Source organism: Felis catus, chromosome D3 (genome assembly GCF_018350175.1).
Source record: "Felis catus isolate Fca126 chromosome D3, F.catus_Fca126_mat1.0, whole genome shotgun sequence".
Lineage (NCBI taxonomy): Eukaryota > Metazoa > Chordata > Mammalia > Carnivora > Felidae > Felis > Felis catus.
The window spans coordinates 88,543,566-88,556,725 of NC_058379.1; the positions used below are offsets into that span (position 1 = coordinate 88,543,566).

The 13,160-nt window shown below is 40.0% G+C and overlaps 1 protein-coding gene across 3 annotated transcripts in view; it reads right to left on the minus strand.

Annotated features, from left to right (window-relative positions):
• Positions 1 to 1,038: 1,038 nt before the first annotated feature.
• NETO1 (neuropilin and tolloid like 1) overlaps positions 1,039 to 13,160 on the minus strand; it is a 131,186-nt gene continuing 119,064 nt past the window's right edge. Inside the window, exons 11-12 of one of the 3 annotated variants that reach the window (XR_006587640.1) lie at positions 5,479 to 5,965; positions 1,039 to 5,080 (exon numbers count right to left, since the gene is read on the minus strand). The gene's annotated coding sequence lies outside the window, so the exon portion shown is untranslated. Of the gene's footprint in view, positions 5,081 to 5,478; positions 5,966 to 11,610; positions 12,689 to 13,160 lie in introns of those variants that run through there. The other 2 variants (XM_045041205.1, XM_045041206.1) reach the window with 2 other exon arrangements.

Genomic DNA, 13,160 nt, shown 5'->3' on the forward strand with positions numbered 1-13,160 from the left:
TTGTCTCTCCAGATGTGGCATGGTGCTCAGCAAAGTTTGAGTTGCAAGAGCGAACAGTTAGTGAATATATTAATTTGCAAGAAGATAACCTGAGCAAGACCGTCATGATGAACAGCGGACAACCTGGTCTCAACTTACTGTCTCATCTCACCTCCTGGGACAAACTGCTCCCCATTTACAACCAGTGACAGCAGCCCTTCTTCTTGGAAAGGCCTTGACAGCCTCTAATGGTTTCCTTTGACTCCCTGCTTAAGAGCCACTTAAGGGACACAGGTTTCATGGCCAGGCAAACTGGATTTGAATCTTACCTCTGCCATGGAAGTTTGTCATTACGATGTCACAAGAAGGCAATGTGTATTTAAAAAAAAAGAAAAAAAGGCCAACTTCAGGCATATAGGAACATATGTTTTTTTCATTTTCTCAGGGAACTACTGCTTTCACAATACTCAATTTATGAGTATATATATATATGTAGGTATATGTATATGTATATATATATATATGTAGGTATATGTATATGTGTGTATGAGTATACAATATGAGAATATTTACTATATTATGCAATATAAATATAAGTACACTTATATATGTATGTAGCTTGAATCTATGGTACTGTAATCATCTACTTCTGTGTCTTCCTCATGAGACTATGAATGATTATACCTACATTTCTAGGTCTCAGCAGAAGAGTCTAGTACAGAGCTCGTACTTTATTTTTTTTTTAATTTTTTTTCAACGTTTATTTATTTTTGGGACAGAGAGAGACAGAGCATGAATGGGGGAGGGGCAGAGAGAGAGGGAGACACAGAATCGGAAACAGGCTCCAGGCTCTGAGCCATCAGCCCAGAGCCCGACGCGGGGCCCGAACTCCCGGACCGCGAGATCGTGACCTGGCTGAAGTTGGATGCTTAACCGACTGCGCCACCCAGGCGCCCCAAGAGCTCGTACTTTATAAAAGCCGATTTAATGTATGAAGGCGTGACCGATTGAGTGGACAAATATTCTCTGAAATACAAAAATGAGACAGTTTCCCGTGAGCACCATTAAATAACTTTATTGCTAAACTGTTATATATGTATAAAATATACATATGTAATTATACATGTACATTGTAACACTTTACATAGCTCCATAAATATTTATTGTTTGTTGTTGCTAGTCCAAAGTCAAACTAACAAACACTCTTGACTTTGACCAAGGGCCTGACAAACAGAGGAAATTGTCATGATTTTAGGCAAAATCCATATGTACAGCATTGCTTATATTTGTTAATTAAAGTTTCGTATTTTGATTTAACTTAAGATTTCTTTCAGAAGCAATCTGTCAGATTATTCGAGTTGGAAGACAGCACAAACAGTAACTTTATTCTGAGATGTTTTAAAAGCATGTGGGCGGGAGAGAAGAGAGATTCTTCTTCAAGAATAAAATTGAAAAGTTGAATTTCCTGCTGCCAGAAACTATATTCTTACATAAGTCTCTCAATGCCTTTCTTCTGAAGGGTACAGCAAGAGACGGAAGGAATGACAGTGACCTAGCAGATCTCTAGAGTTAAAAAGGAAAAACAAAACTCCTTCTTTATTTATACCAAATACTGTATGTTGGGATAATATATTGCCTGAGGTTGGATACAGACACCAGCTGAACCCCGAGCCCTGGAGGTGGACAACACATCCCCAGCCGTCAATATCTAAGCCAGTTGATGCCACGTAGCTTAGGTGTGTTCTTGTGAAAGATGCCAAGAGAAAGCAGATTTCAGGAAGCCAACAGGTACGGGGCAAAGCAGTGAAACTAAGTGTTTCTTCCAGCATAAGGACATTTTAGAGGGAGGAGAAGAGGGGTGAGGTGCTGCTCTAAATCTGGAGCTGCCCTTGGACTTTTTTTTTACATGTTATTATATAATGTGCATGAAAACTTTATAAGGTAGATATTTTAGTTCAGTTTGTTACCTACCCTGACGCGAAGATTCAGAGACGGCTGGTGACTGTGAAACTTACAAAGGTCACAGATAGTTAAATTGTACACCTCGAATTCAGTGTTTGTTGCCAAAGAACTTTCTAATTTATGCGATTTTAACTAAGCATTTTGAATAACAAATCCTGGTCCTTGGAAGTCACAGTTAAAATGGGGGTTACTTTCTGAAACATACTTACTTTACAGGAGGAATTTTATAGACCGGTAAGGTGGATTGTATTGTTTTTTCCAAAGATTTGCTTCCCTTTTCTTTGGAAGATATTTTATGTCCCTCCCCACTGATTCTGGGTCTGGCCACGTTACAGGTTTGGCCAGTGGAAGGTGAGCAAATGTGGCATGAATCAAGACCAAGCAGAAGCATCAAAAATGTCGTTTGAATTTCTTCCAATTCTCTTGTTTTTTTTCTTCCCAATAGGAACCACATATCCTCAACAAAAGCATCTCCTCCAGACGGGCTTCAGAATGAGAAACATGGGGAGGGGAGCTGAAGGCCCCAACCCGCCGCGTCTGATGTGTAAGGACTGTACGAAAGAAATGTTTGTTTGTATGAGCCATTGAATTCATGGGTCACATCTCACTCCTGCCAAGATGACTATTTTAAAAGAAAAATGTCCTGATGCTGGAAGCTACAAGGCCCTTGATATGAAGAAGAAAGCAAGAAAACGGAAGGAAGGAAGGAAGGAAGGAAGGAAGGAAGGAAGGAAGGAAGGAAGGAAAGAGGGAGGGAAGGAAGGCGGGAAGGAAGGGAGGGAAAGAACAGAAACGAAACATCAATTATTATTTAAAAATATTTTATCCACATCATTTATATATATTCATTCACCAAATGTATATTGATAGCCTACTATATTCCTGGAGCTATATTGGATACTGTATATGGGGAGGTAATTAAACAAAACATAGCTCTTGCTCTCCATGGAATTTTCCATCTAGAGGGATGACTGTTTCCTACACTACTTGTTGAGTAATGCTTGGAGTAATGTTTACCTCAGTGGGGGGGGGTGGTTGTGTTGAGGAACACGGGTGATGAGCACCCCCAACAGGAATATAGGGGTACAGGTACTGAGAATTGACTGCAGACCAGTAATGGATGGTGTTTCAGCCAAAATGAAGGTCACGCAACAAGGGAAAGTGGATATTGTAGAAGCTATAAAATCCAGTAGCCATGACAGAAGTCTCATAAAAACACAGTAACAATTTTATTTTCTGAGACAATTCTTTTTATTTGTTAGGTTTCTACATTAAAAGTTGGCATGACATTGAACATATGTGAAGGCAAACACCGCCAGGTAAGGTTCCTCTTGGACGTTTGTGCAATTCATCACCACTCATGATAATTGCAAGAGACTGAACATTTCAGGTGAAAGACACTGAAACCAGGTGCCTTTGCTGTCACTGCAAGTGACATTCTTAATTGGCAGTCGGCTCCAGATACGTTCTTTGCGACACTGTGCGAAAGGCTCACTACACATTTACCATATTACAGACCTAGTTTTTCTTCTTGCTCTTTTGAAGATATTATACTAAACAAGTCATATTTTGAATTCACAAATTAGTATTCACTTGTGTCAAACAAAATACTGTCTGTAACTATTTCGATCAGATTGTTAAGAGTCACATAATGTATTTGTGTATTGTCTTGATTCCTTTCAATGAGAAATTTGCAGCAGTGTTATGGATAAAGATTCTTTTATCTGAGACCAAGACAGAGTAAGTAACATCTGTAGTAGAGAGAAGGCTGTTAATCTTTATTTAGTGGATACTGATAGATGGGGCCGGATCTCATAATGAACATTTAATAGCATATTTCGTTTTCAAAAGGTTTCCTTTGCATTAATCTTTATGACAGCATCAGTGACAGTACCATCATTTTATGTTTGAGTTTTGTATACCCTGCACGCAAGAAACTGGTTTTTTTCCATTGTATATAGTTTTAATATGCTGCTCTTTGGTGTGCACTAAGACCTTATCTTTATGATCCACGACTTAACAATCCAGGCTGTTAAATCATATGCTTACCTGAACATGTTATTTTCATATGCTTGTACTACATTACCTATCACACAAAAAAATACGTCATTTCTTACAAACAATGGGCTCAAACCTTGTATAGACACAACAAATGGTAGCCATGTTAACGGTAAAAAGGGAAGTACATTTTCTAGAGTACAGGCTTTTAAAAATATAGTCAATATATAATATACCAATATCATTATCAACACATTATATCCTTCGTCTCATTTCTCGATATTGAGAACACGGTTCCTATTTTTGCTCTTATGATGTCAAAATCCTTTGCACATGTGTGTGCAACCCACTTACATCAAAGCCAATACATGTCATTCCTCTCCTCCCAAGGGCACTATACTTGACTGGTAAAAGAATTAGGTAAACATTCACCTTATCATTTCCACAGGCTTATTTGCACATGTTAATTATTTCTCTGAGGCCTTCTATCATTCCCTCCCCTTCACAGTCGACTGGGTAGAATTAAGTGAACTTGCTGCAGTATACATTATTTCTAAAATTTCCAGTGTGTTCCACTGAGCGGCCATTCTTTGTTTCTTTCAGAAGAGAAACACTGCACCTTTACTGATGATCACGCACTTGGGATTAGGCCCCAGTACCAACTTTCCACCTGTGTTAGCCTGGGTTCAGTCAGGGAAATAGAATTTCTAGAGCATTTTAAGAATGAGGAATTTAAGATGGGAGTTGGGGATTCCACAGATGTGAGAGGAGATGGCTAGTAAAAGTCTGGAAGGCAGTAGCTGAAGGACTGGAGAAGCAGTCCCTGAGGACCGTTGACCGCAGCACGGGGACTGGACAGAAGCCAGAGATCACAGACACGTAGAAGCTTCCATGTCTGGTCACCACGATGGAGAACTGGGAGTTCGTGGGTGTGGCCAAGAAGCCGCTGCATCTGTCCCCCAAGACCTCCTGAGAAGAATGGCTTCCACTCCGTCTTCCCCTCAAATCCTTTGTGAGTGTCTGTCACTGACAAACTCTAACCCAGAGCCAGAGAAGGAAGGGAGACTCGGAGACCTAGTTTCCAGTCCTAGTAGAGAAGATTGGTGGTGCTTCTTTAAGAACAGACAACCCAACATCATTCCTACAAAGAGAAACCAAATAAATAACTTCTGATGCTGGGGAAAAACAGCTTTCCTAGAGATGAGGTTGTATACATATTATTGGTTTTTTGTTTTGATTTTGTTTTGTTTTGCTTTGCTTTTGCCTTCCAAATCACCGAGCATCGATTCCCCTCAGAAAAAGGAGGGGCTGTTTACCCACCAACCTTCCCCCACCCCTATAATGTGATTCTGAGGGTTGAACTGGAAAATGTATATCAAGCATTAGCACATCTCTGGGGCTCAGTATATAAAGTCAGTACTTTGAGAGAAAATGAGTATGTCAGTAGGAAGCCTAGGTTAGGGTCTGGGAGTCCCTCCATCTACTGGCTCTGCGAACTGGGTAAATCGGTTGACTTCCTTTAAGATTCAGGTTACTCACCTGTAAGACGAAGAATGTAACAACATCTTCCTTCAGAATGACAGTCAGGATACAGTTAAACAAAACAATGTGTGTCCCAGAATCTTCTTTATAGTTAACCTTATCTTACTCGTAGCAACTTGCCATTTTCATGATGAATGTTTACTCTAAAACATGAGAAAACTAAGTGTCTGTTGTTGAAAACCAGACTCTCCTAACAGATGTGTGGTTTCGCTTGCCTTTGCTGTGACTGAGCTCCAGCTTCTGCCGTGTTCTAACCTGCCCGGGACCATCAGGTAAATTGAGAGTGCTCCATGGGAAACAACAGGATCAAGTCCGGTTCTAAAGGGATTTTGCTGGGATTGCTTTTTTTTTTTTTTTTTTTTTTTTTAGTAAGCACAATCTCCAAAATGTTTTCTTGGATAGTCTTTAGATATGTCCTTTCAGAACTTGACAAGAAGATTGAGCTGTCTATTTACAAAGTATTGCACCAAAAGAGTAATGGCATCTGAAAAAAATACAAGCATATCAATTCAATTGTACTTGGCAAGCCTTGAGAATATAAATCTCTAATCTTTTCTTCCCAAGTCAGTCATGAATAGGTGAAAGATTCCCTGATGAAAATAATAACAATAATAATTAATAATAATAATAATAAAAGCAGGAAAAATGAAATGGTATACTCAAAATAATCCAGAGTTCTTTTAAGCCTAGCTATGCCCTGTATACTTTATTTAAAAAAAAATTTTGCTTCTTATATATTTTCCTGCTCTTCAAATTTCTTTATTTCCTATACTTCCTTCACAAATTCACTCAAATTTGAATTGTAATTTTGTATGGATAATTTCTCTTGAATGGTGTATATCTCTTTACTACACACGTCTCTACTCGTCCGTATCGATTTCTCTCAGTGTGTTAGCATTCAATTTGTCCTATGATGATTCCTTTTATTATGGAAAAGTTTTCCATTCAAACAAAAAGTATTGATTGTGCATCCAGGATATTCCAGGAAGGTGCTATCCTCCGGGGATACAAAAATGAAAAGGATCTCTGCTTTCCTCAAAAAGCTGATACACGGGTAGGAAAGAAGGATATAAAAATCAGCAAGTTAACTATTTCATAATGAAATTCACTGGGGTGAACTACGTCCAGAGGACAGAGTGTCACCATACAGTATTTACCTCTCCTCTCTACCAAGGCATTGAGGAATAATGACATACAAAAAGAAAACGACTTTGAAAGCAATACTATAAGCAGGTAATAATTCCAGGTCAAGGAATTTTAGAAAGTACAAATTAATGATAGGATTTGTCACTGATGAGCACTCATGAGAGATTCTACTGACGGAAAAGATGAGGAGGCCATTATTCTCCAAAGGCACGCACAGCCAGACTCATGGGCATGTATGATACCCACATATGTGCAGGCATGTTCTTCAGAACTATCTGTAGACTCACATAATTTCGTGGCGTTTTCCAGAGAATCTTGAGAATTTCAGGATCTTCTAGGCATCATCAGGCTAAAGACCTTTGGGGAAGCTTCTCTGACCTTTGCTCCTTGGGTTTTCCAAAGCTTATATAAGCCCTTAATTCCTAGATGCATTTTAATTCCCGGGATATGGATAGTGGCTTTGGTTTTTCTGACTCTGCACCCTGACAGATATGCCACACCTGTTTCATGCGTCACCTGCACTACTGAATGTCTTCCTGTTCTCAATGACCTCCCCCTTGCTCCTTTACAGGCTTTTCTCAACCCAGCAGACAGAGCAGAGCAGGGAAAGCAGCCATGTTGTGACCCTGACAAAACCCTCCAGTGGCTTCCCATTTCAGTCAGAACAAAATCTTCATCGCCCCTAACTGATCTCAATCCTGGCCACTCCACCCTTGATGGCTCCTGCCTTCTCTCTCCCCCTCTTTTCCCACCACAGCATCTTCTCAACCATACCCAGTACACTCCTTCTGCCCGAAAATCTCTTCCCTCAGATACTGACGCGTCCGTTTTACTCCATTAAGATTTTGGCCAAATGTCACATTCTCAGAGAGCCTGGTCATGTCTCTTCTGCATGAAATGCCAAACCTGTATCTCAACACTTAACCCCTAATATGCCTTATTTTTCTTCCAAGGTACATGCACAACAGGCCACAGGATTTTTATTGTTATTGTTTTTCTTTGTTCTTTATTTTGTTTCCTTCGCCTAGATTACATGACATAAAAGAGTGAATATCTTTTCTGTTTGGTGACTCAAACAGCTCCATGAACCTAGTATGGATACAATAAATATTTATTGAATGAACTGCTGTTGCTCCTGGTGTGTTTGTTGAATACATTAACAGAACTATGACAACCACCAAGTCAAGCCAAACAAGCATACAGCTTCAGCAATGAACTCTGAATTCCACAAGACTTCAACTGGAGGAAAGTCCGAGTTAAAGCAAATAAGCCAGACTTTCAAGTCAGACTTACAAGAATCACATATCTCCCACAGAATCAAAGTTTACCCATAATTCAAAGAATAGAGGTAATTTTGCATTGAAGGCGATGTATGTGGAAGCTGGGTATACAAACCCAACTCACCGGGTCCTTTCTAGCTGCGGCGGGAGAACCTCAATACCATTTACATACAGGAGCTCTCGAAGTGTTGCACGTAAGCCATTGCTTGTACAAAGTGAGATATTTTAGTTAGGAGACATTGTCATTTACTACTGAGATAGTCACGTGCTGACTCTAACAGTTTTAGCAGGCCTCGTGCTATAAATCCATAAACTCTAAATTTATTTACTAAAAGCAACCTCGACAGACCAGGTGCATCACGCTAAAACGGTTTTGTACGTAGAGATTCTCCACGACAGGTCTCCAGTATCTCCCCAGGAATTCCTAAAGAATGCTTTCAAGCAGAATTGATTCTGTTATCTCTGTCGTCTATTCCTTCTCTCTCCTGTTTCTGTGCTCACAAGGTTAGAAAGAGTGGATTGAAATCAGTGATTAATATCTTTCTTCCCATTTATTAAAATTAATTAGTGGGAAATCACTGAGAAGTGATTTGATGAACAGTCAAGACTATGGATTCTAGGGACGCCTGGATGGTTCACTCAGGCGTCTGATTCTTGGTTTCAGCTCAGGTCATGCGATTAAGAGTTTGTGAGTTCAAGCCCCACATCGGGCTCTGAGCTGACAACTCAGAGCCTGCTTGGGATACTCTCTCTCTCTCTCTCTCTCTCTCTCTCTCGGCCCCTCCCCTGTTTGTTTTCTCTCTCTGTAAAAATAAATAAACAACAAATCATTTAAAAAACAAAAAAAGACCACGGATTTTGTATCCAGACTTCCAAAGTTTACATCCGGGCCTCATAATGTATTAGTTACATGATCTTGGCAATGATATTTAACTTCTTTGGACCTCATTTTCTCATCTGCACAATAAAGCTAATAATATCTAGCTTGTAAGGTTGTTATGAGACTTAACTGTGTAAATACCTGTAAGATACTTAGGACAGTGTTGCATGTAAGCTGAATATTTGCCAATGGTGACTTTTTTAATACTTTAATGCACAGCTACTGTTTTGCTGGTTGTCACTCCACTGAGATAAACACATGTGGGTGTTCTGGTAAAAATCCAAATTTAAATGGCGTCAAGAATATTTTCTGCACGAAATTAGTTTATCATAACAAGCTACGGTTTCATATGATCAAGCCAGAAAAATGGATCTTTTCTCCTGTATATTCACGAACTGCAGGAAATTGCAATTAAATAGACCACAGACTGAGTCAAAATTACTCAGTTCACCTATCAGCCACATTTAGTTGTCTCCCTGTTCCCTTGAGATGAAAGTCTGAGGGTGGTCGACTCAGATTAGAATTCTTACCGCCAGGTGATTAGATTCAAAGGCGCTCCCTGTGAAAGACCGAAGTTATAAAATTTTCACTTTGCAAGTTCTGTGGCTGATTCGTTAGAATTTCAATTATTAGCCCTCCTCGGAAATGCCCTGAAACTTCTAATACACCAGAACAGGGTCTCTAGGCTCTCTTGAAGGTGTCAGTAGGCCAAAACTGCCCAAGCATTTGGAAAACAAAAACAAAACAAAAACAAAAAGCAAACAAACAAAAACAAACAAACAAACAAACAAACAAAAAACCCACTTTATTCCTGCAGAAGAAAGTAAACTGTAAGGATACACCAGAATTGATTATGGTGCGCATAAACGAATTAAGAAGTTGCCCGGAGCTGGCTAGGTCTGGAATATAAATTCAAAAGAGGATCCATAATGTTTTCATGTCAAGGTCCTGTCACTACAAATGTCTTCCCCCCCCCTTATAAATCTCAACAGGAATTGAGGACTACCCACCCCATGAAAAGGAAGACTTGTTCATTATAAACACAGGCATGATCGTCATATAAATTCTAAGAGCTCATGCTATAAAACTAGTATTTCAGAAATAATTTAGCCAGTGTGTGAAATGGAACTAGACAAGATCACAAAAGCTAAGCACAAGAATCTCGGGGCAGAATTTTCAAATGCTCTTAGCAAGGACCAACATGCCAGTTAAAATCCATCAGAATCCTCCGGCCAGGAAAACAGAAAACAGACCGGGTACATCAAGAGGGAGTGTGATAAAAGGAATCTGTTGCACAGCTTGAAAGGTCGAGAAAACAGACAGGGAATTAGGAGGTAGCACCGAGTTCGTAAGCTGTATGAAGCCCGAGCAGCCTTCAGACTCAAGTCCTTGAGGTCTCGAGCTGCTTTTCCATCTTCCTCCTCTACCTTCTGTTAGGAGACCTGAGCGGGGACCAGCTGGCAAAGAAACGACCAGTGTGCAGCGTCCCAGGCCTGGTAACTCAGAGCAGTCAAACTGGAGGTGAGATAGCAGATCTCACCAACAGGCACCGTCCTTAAACAAATGATGCCCATTTACAAGCAACTGAAGGGTAAAGGTCTGGTGAGCAAATACCTACGTAATTTGTAAAAGTCTCAGTATAAACGGGGGGAAAGCTTGGCTATCGAAAGTGAACGGAGAGTGTTTGGCCCCAAGTGCATTAACATTTTGCAAAATAGTTGGGATTACCAGGTAATGACTTACTCTTTTTTTTAACACAAAAAAGACTGTCCTTTCAGAAAGTGGGGCGGGTGTATTATAGGAAAGTGTGTTCCTAAGATCCATCTTAACAATGATGATCTACCTGGAAAACTTGTGTTTTAAAGAGTGATATTTTTAAAAGACACTTTCATTCATAAAGTGAGCAGATGTGAGAAGTTAAAAATCATGAATGATCCACGGATCCTAAGTATACTGGATAGATGCGTACTTCAAGCAATTCTACTTAAATGTGAGTCTATGTTTGGGTTCTTCAAAACTTCCCATTTTTTTTAATTTGTATTGTGTGTGTGTTTGCTTAGAAAGCAGAACCTCAAATTAGCTTTTTTGTTTGTTTTTTTAGCTAGTGTGCCTGTAACGATGGTTACTAAATGTTACTTCTTTAAGCTTACTTTTGTTTTTATGTATTCTTAACTTTAAAAAAAAAATATTCTTGAGAGAGAGACCGAGCACAAGTTGGGGAGGGGCAGAGACAGGAGACACAGAATCCGAAACAGACTCCGGGCTCTGAGCTGTCCGCACAGAGCCTAACGCCAGGCTCGAACTCATAAACCGGGAGATTATGACCTGAGCTGAAGTCAGACACTTAATCGACTGGGCCACCCAGGTGCCCCTCTTTAGACTTACTTTATAAACTGGCTTAGTTCTGTAACTTCTAGAAGGAAGGGCTAATAAATACAAGCCAGGAGTCAGGTCAGGACATTTATCTGTGACAAATAAAAAATTTATTTATTTTTAAGTGTAATTTTTCTACTCATTTGCTCATTTAACAGACCCACATTGACTATGCACTTAACAGTTATTTTGAAGGATACCAAAATTGGTCAGTCCTGAGGCTTGTCTTCAAACACTTATATTCTAAAAATTAGCAATTCTCAATTACGTGCTTTTATTTATTTTGAGAGAGAGAGAGAGAGAGAGAGAGGGAGGGAGAGAGAGAGAGAGAGCATGTGTCTGAGTGGTGGAGGGGCAGAGAGAGAGGGAGAGAGAGAGAGAGAGAGAGAGAGAGAGAATCCCAAGTAGGTTCTCCACTGTCAGCACATAGCCCAACTTGAGCCTCAAACTCATGAAACCTGAAACTGTGAGACCCTGACCTGAGCTGAAATCAAGAGTCAGACACTTAAGGGACTGAGCCCCCCAGGTTCCCCAACATATTATTTATACCATATTTGTGTTGGTGTCTCTTCCATGATCGTCCTCATTATGCCCAACCAACTGCGACATTCCTTCCATTTGGTCCCATCATTCGTGATCCCTCATTCACTGATGTCAGTTGACTACTGCCTTGAAAGCTGAGGTCTTTTCCTGAGAAGACTAAACCCTTGGGAATCACAAACACGGAGCACTCCCGGGTCATCAGCAGTGGCTGGTTCGTGGATTTATAAAGGTGTCACATATCGGAGACATTTTTCCCACTCTGGAGAACAGACTGGTAACGCAAAAATGGACAGACAGCCCTCACGTTAGTAAAACGGGTTTCATATTGTTCGTTCATGGACGCAACTGATTCCAAGTGTCTCGGCAACTGTTTTCATGAGGTATGGCACCTCTCTTTCACAGATAAAGGCCCCAGAGCTCAGAGGGTTCGAACAGCTTTTTTTAGGAGCACATAAGTAAGATGAAATGAACCTAAAATTTGAATTTCGAATTTTCCCTGTTGAAAAGGGATACATGACTTTTAGCGCATTATATCACATTTTACATCATAATTGTGGTTAGGAGACTGTAATTTTCAATATAGCTGTCTGCATGCTTGCTTATCCACTGTTTATATCATGCAGATTCATATCCAAAAATTGTCTGGCATTGAAAACAGGATTTTCTTCCAAGTGTTGGTATTCCTGCATATATTTGATGACTAGGGCTTTGAGGGTCATTTAGTAGCTCTGGAGTTCAATGAGATGATACGATAGAATAAGCATCCGGGAAAATGTCATTTCCTTGAATAACAGTCAGTGGGTTCTGGAAGTCAATCATCTCACTGTGAACACAGGAAGGGCTGGAGATCACCTCCATTACTGCTCTTGACAGACGATGCATTTGTTCTGTATCGGTTGTAGATGAAGTTTACACACGACTTTTGATAACGTACGTAAGGATATACAAAATATCCTCCGATGCATTGCCATTTGATCCTTAAATGCTACAGGGAGGAGAGAAGTTGCTATAATATAAATGTTTACAGTGAAGGAAAGCCAACACGATGGGGTTACTATGAATACGAATTAACTACTTTTGGCAAAACGTATGTTGACTCTTCGAGGGCCATAGGCACATGGGGGAGGATTGCTGGCTGATTCCAGCATTAATCAGCTCTGGGTCGGAGTCGGATTTATCACTCCCTTTGGTGAGGTCTTGGAAAAGTTACTAAAACTGTGTTCAATGTCCTCCTATATACAGTGGAGTAACAGCAATAACAACGAGCATTGCTATTATTAGTGTTGGAACTGCTAAGATGACCGACAGAATGCTTAATTGTCAAACACTTGGAAGGGTGTTTAGCATATAGCACTCAGTGTGTTGGTTAGTTAGCCAATCACAATCTTGAAACTTAAAAAAGTATGGCAGGAAATAGAAAAGCAAGACCGATATTTCTGGATATCTACCAACAGTTT